The 6,000-nt window shown below is 40.2% G+C and overlaps 1 protein-coding gene and 1 long non-coding RNA gene across 2 annotated transcripts in view; one reads left to right on the top strand and one right to left on the bottom strand.

Moving 5' to 3' along the window:
• LOC116689230 (uncharacterized) overlaps positions 1-3,232 on the bottom strand; it is a 7,086-nt gene extending 3,854 nt beyond the window's left edge. The window contains exon 1 of the long non-coding RNA XR_004331955.1: positions 3,221-3,232. This is a non-coding gene — a long non-coding RNA (uncharacterized LOC116689230). The remainder of the gene's footprint in view (positions 1-3,220) is intronic.
• The window catches only part of sh2d3cb (SH2 domain containing 3Cb), a 76,823-nt gene that overhangs the window by 36,830 nt on the left and 33,993 nt on the right, over positions 1-6,000 (top strand). The gene's annotated exons all lie outside the window — the stretch shown is intronic.

Raw genomic sequence — 6,000 nt, 5'->3', positions numbered from 1 at the left:
CAACACCCCCAAACTAATTATGATCTAAGCGTGTAATGTAACTTGCTTAATATGATCACAGTTGCTAACCCCCTTTTTCAAAAAATGCCCATGTCAATTACCTACAGATTTTTTGTATATATGATGAATGATAAACTATTAAGTATATATTAATAACATATTAATAACTCAGATCAGAGAACGTGAAACCAGTATTGCGCTGTGCATTGATCATTTTTTTTCACTTTGTCCAGAAAACACTTTTCCAAAAAAACCTAACTACAGAAACACAAAACAGTAAAAACTAGCAAAATAACTGCCAGCAGAACCCCACCACATCAATTGAGTGGTACTGGATCATTGACATCTTGTAAGACTCGTCCTTGATGTGCCGCTCCTTTGTGCCTCATGACAAACCAATCCAGAACATGGCCCGGTCCAGTGGTTTCATGGGCTGGTCTCTCTGCAGGTTGGACAGGCCTTCATCTTCTCTGTGTAGCTTGGGTCATAGAGTACCTCCTTCAGTGCCTCCAGGAAGTAAGTTATCTTTGTTCACAGTTGCAATGTCCAGATTTTTGGCCACACCTCTTGCTTTCATCCTGAAGAAATTGTCATGCTGGTCAAACAGGAGGGGAAGGCCGACCAGGGGGACACCGTGGTAGATGGCCTCCTGTATTCCATTGGTGCCTCCGTGGGCCACAAAAACTCTGGTCTTGGGGTGCCTAGGAGGTCATTTGGGGCAGCCAGTCTAAGAGTAAGGTGTTGTTGCCGAGGGGGATGGTCTTTTGCCTTTGGTGCTCAGATCACCTTTTGAGGAGTTGGGCAAAAGCAGCTGCAAGTCCTCAGTAAGTCCTCAGGAAGTGTTGTTACCAGCGTTCCCAATGTCAAACAATGACCCCATGTCACCAGAGCTCTGGACAAAGTCCTTAGTTCTTTAGACAGTGGCTTGGGGGTTTGCACTGAAATCCTGACTGTAGACAATGTTTGGCATTGTGGGTGGGGAAATTCAAAGGTAAAATCATTTCTCATCAGCCAGATGTCGCTGCCTGGAACAACTCCATATAATGTACATCATTTCCAAAGTAATGATGGACAAATGGTTTGTAGTTTGAGTCTGTGACATACCAAGTTTGAAAACATGTGAAGGCAAAGTAAAATATGTTTTTGACCCGTTGGGGGGACTATAGGAGAGGGGGACATCATGCAATTGCTCTCCCCACTATTTCCTAGTCCAATACCAACGTCAGAGCTGACTGACAAGATGACTTTCCCCAACGGGTCAAAAACATATTTACTTTGCCTTAACATGTTTCAAACTGGGTATGTCACAGACTCAACTACAAAACCATTTGTCCATCATTACTTGGAAATGATGACAGTATATGGAGTTGTTCCAGGCAGCTGACCTATGGAGATGAGAATGATTTAACTGTGAAGTTCCCGACCCCAACTGCCAACATGTCACATGCAGGAGTTCAGTGCAACCTCCAATCCACTGGTCTAAAGAACTAGAGGACTTTGATCAAGAGCTATGGTGCAACATGGGGTCATTGGTTATGAATTGGGGAACGCTGGTAAACACACTTCCTGAGGACATTACTGAGGACATGCAGGTGCTTTTGACACAACTCCTCAAAAGGTTGGATCTGGAAGCACAAAGGCAAAAGACCATCCACCCTCGGAAAACAACACCTTACTCTTAGGAACTGGCTGCCCCAAAATGACCAGCTAGGCCACCCAAGACAGAGTGTTGTGGCCCACGGATGGCACCAATGGAATACAGGAGGCCATCTCACCACGGTGTCCCCCTGGCGGACTTTTCCCCTCCTGTTTGACCAGCATGACAATTTCTTCAGGATGTGGAAAGCAAGAGGTGTGGCCAAAATATGGACATTGCAACTGTGAACACAGATTAACTTCCTGGAGGCAAGGAAGGAGGACTCTATGACCCAAGAGCTTACACAGAGAAGATGAAGACGCTGTCAAACCTGCAGAGAGACCAGCCCATGCAACCACTGGACCGGCATGTTCTGGATTGCGTTTGTCAGAGGCACAAAGGGCGGCAATCTAAGGCGGAGTGTACATAGATTCAATGATCAGTATACCACTCTTGATGTGGTGGGGTTTCTGCTGGCAGTTATTTTGCTAGTTTTTAGCTGTTTTTGTTTCGTAGGTTAGGTTTTTTTTCGAAAAGTGTTTTCTGGAAGCAAAGTCAAAAAGGAATGAGGACGTGTAGCGCGATAATGGTTAACACACGCCTGAGGTGTGTTAGCTGAATTGCCCTTCAAAACCTTAATTGTCTGAATGACTTCGCCAAACGTCTATGAAAAATCTGGTAATATTTTCAATATAATTGGTGAAACTATAGACCTGGAGTTCTAGGATAAGTTTAAGTCAATATTCCAGCAATGTTTAAGGGACACCTAAAGGTTTAATGTAGAAGACGAAGTATGGTAAAACTAGTGAATTCCTTAATTGAAAACGCAAAGGTTAAATTTTTATAAAAACTGGCACATGTACTGTATCTTGTGAGAGTTCATCACTAGGATGAGGGCTGATTCATATTGGGATGTGATTTGGTGATGTTTGATGTTGTATGTTTTTTTCACTAAATTTAAAGGATGGTGAGCAAGCTGTGAGTGAAAACCTTAACGAATATGTGTAAAGAAAAAACTATAAACACCATTTTAAGGTTTGTTTGGTGTACTGAGTAAAATGGAACAGTTATTGCTTCACCCAAAGTGTGATTAACTTTTATGTATATTTCATCTCCTATTATTACACCACAAGTCTGCAAATATGTAATGAAAAACTGCATTCGGGCCCGTACAGTAAATATACACCAGGAATATCGAAGGGAGCCACAATATTGGATGTTGTGTAGGGTCTCATTTAATTATTATTGATTTTATATGGGGCATAATTATAGGGTGGTGGGTTTGAGCAGAAGTGTATAAATATTTGTGGCTTCACCTGTCACCGTGGCTTTTGGCTTTGACAGAGAGGGGGTGAAACTGGGAGCAAAAAACTTTCTGATGCCGCCGCACTACCGCACTTGGCACAAAATATTATACATTGGTAGCGCAGTACTAGTTATATTTTAACGTGTGTAGGAAGAAATCATGCAATACGAATCTTGAGGGCGTCACAGTGTGTTAGATTGTATATTCAGTGTTTAGTCCCATCTGGTTGGACTGCTTACAGCCTCAACAACCATATATATATACAAACATACAATGACCTCAGTGTGTTACTATTCCCAAATGTGGTGTACACTAAATAAAAATGTTGAAACAATCCTTTAAAACATATCATAATGCTTACAACTTTTCGGCTAACGGCGTTTTCTTCAGGAGGCTTTTGCAGAAATGAATTTTTCAGAAGTGAATATAGAGACAGGTTAAAAGAAAACCATACCTTTAGTTTTACACAATGACATATACAACTAGGTAATGAAACCAAACAATTTAATAAATGAATACATTCATGTTTACTTTACCCAACAGCAAAAAGCTGTCATCTTTGTGAAGTTAGTATTAAAACATCTTTGTAGAATCGTCACTATTCGAAGATGCATTTCTGCCTTTAAAAAAATATTACTGTTTGTAATTTGAAAATAGTCAGAGGCCGGTTACCGGTGTCAAGGTATCGCGGTTTGAAAAAGTCAAGGATCAAAACCATTAAAATATTCGTCTCCGTTTCTATAATAATAATAATTATAATAAGCATTAATATAAGGTCATTTGATAAAACTACTGTTATAGACACAAGTCACAAAGGGTTTCCACAAGATGTGTAAAAATATAACACAGAGTCCAAAAGAAATTAGCAAGGAAAAAACAATGAAAGAGCAATAAAAACATTAAAGATTAAACCCAGCCCAAACATGAGTCAAAAGCGATTTAAAACAAATGCCTCTTAAGTTGCTCTTAAAAAGCATCAACAGAGACGCAGGACCGTAAGACAATTGAAGGGGTTCGGAGACACCCCTTTAAAGCAAAGTCCCCTTAGTTTTTTAAGCAGAGGTGTGGGACCATCAGTGAATCCTGGTTAGAGGACTTGGGAAGCAGAGGGAACAGTAGTAAATCAAGGGCAACATGCCAGGGATTTTATTTCAACAGCGGTCTTGTCGGACGGTCGTTAACAACTAGTTCAATCAAGCCGGGTTTCCCAATCCCGCGACGTGAACGTTTACATAAAAGAAGGTGGAGGCCAGAGGTTCTGGTGAACGTGGGTCATCGTTATGAAATTGGAACCTGTGCAAAACTTATTGAGGAAGTATGAGAGTAGCGGCTTTCTTTGCCCAACTCCTTCAAAAGGTGATCTGGAGGCACAAGGAAAAAGGGACCATCCACCCCGTACAGGTGTAGCTCTTTTTCGATTCCAAAGACCACAAAAGGTATCGTTTAGTCTGGCTTGAATACGTAGCTGTGGTATGACAATTTAATTCTTCTGTTACTTGGAACATTTCTGTCATATCACTCCTAAGGTATGATCTGTTTTACTGAGTAGTCAAGGAGAGAAACTGCAGTTTTAATCTTCTCTGTGCCACTGTGCAGTGTTTAAAAAAAATATATATTATATTATTAACTATTAACCTTTAAAGATGTAATTGCAATACTGTTACTGTGAAACTGTGAGTTTTTGCTAAAGATACACCTGTCAGAAATGGATACCGGCCCATGCCTAGTCGTTCCAGAGTTTTAGGGTTGACAGCGGAAGCACAATCTCCAAGTTTTAGATCTTGATCGGAGGCCTGTTAGCAGAGCTTTGTTGTTTTGTGTACGATCTGAGAGTGCAGCAGCTGAATAGGGGCATACAAGTTCACAGAGTACAGTATGCTGCGGCAGACCATGTTGTGCTGAAAAATTTGTAATATGTAAAACCTTAAAATCATCCTGAATTAACTAAAAGCCCATACCGGGAGGCTAAAACGGGGGTATGTGATTAGGGATTTTACCAGAACCGATACTTACGGTACCTTCTGGTTCTAAAATGACATCAGAAAAGGTTACAAAAGTAACAGAAGAATAAATTGTCATACCACAGCTACGTATTCAAAGCCAGACTAAACAGATACATTTTGTGTTTGGATCTAAAAGAGCTACAAACTGTAGGGGTGGATGGTCTTTTCCTTTGTGCTCCAGATCACCTTTTGAGGAAGTTGGGCAAAAGAAGCCGCTACGTCTCAGTAATGTCCTCAATAAGTTTGCTACAGGGTTCCAATGTCATAACGATGACCCACGTTCACCAGAACTCTGGCCTCCATCTTTTTGTAAACGTGCACGTCGTGGATTGGAAACCCTGGCTTGATTGAACTAGTTGTTACGACGTCGTAACAGACCGCTGTTGAAATAAATCCCTGGCATGTTGACCTTGATTTTTACTACTGGTCTCTGCTCCCCAAAGTCCTCTAACCAGGGATTACTGATGGTCCCACACACTCGCTTAAAAAACAAAGGGGACGTTTGCTTTAAAGTGGTGTTCCGAACGCCCTTCAATTGTCTTACGGTCTGCGGTCTCTGTTGATGCTTTTAAAGAGCAACTTAAGAGGCATTTGTTTAAATTCGCTTTGACTCATGTTTGTGACTGGGTTTTATCTTTAATTGTTTTATTGCTCTTTCAATTTTTTTCCTTGCTAATTTTCTTTTGGACTTGTTGTATTTTACACATCTTGTGAAACACTTTGTGACTTGTGTCTATAACAGGTAGTTTATCAAATGAACTTATATTATTATTATTATAATTTATTATTAATAGGAACGGTATGACAGAATATTTTATGGTTTTGATACCTTGATTTTTCAACCGCGTGATACCTTGAAACCGGTAACCGGCCTATGACTATTTCTAAATTACAAACAGTATATTTTTTTAAAGCAGAAAATGCATTCTTAATAGTGAAGATTCTAACAAAGATGTTTAATACATAACTTCACAAAGATGACAGCATTATTTGCTGGTTGGGTAAAGTAAACATGAATGTATTCATTATAAATTGTTTGTTTCTATTACCTAGTT

This window comes from Etheostoma spectabile, chromosome 5 (assembly GCF_008692095.1).
Source record: "Etheostoma spectabile isolate EspeVRDwgs_2016 chromosome 5, UIUC_Espe_1.0, whole genome shotgun sequence".
Lineage (NCBI taxonomy): Eukaryota > Metazoa > Chordata > Actinopteri > Perciformes > Percidae > Etheostoma > Etheostoma spectabile.
This window is presented reverse-complemented; position numbering and strand designations above follow the sequence as displayed.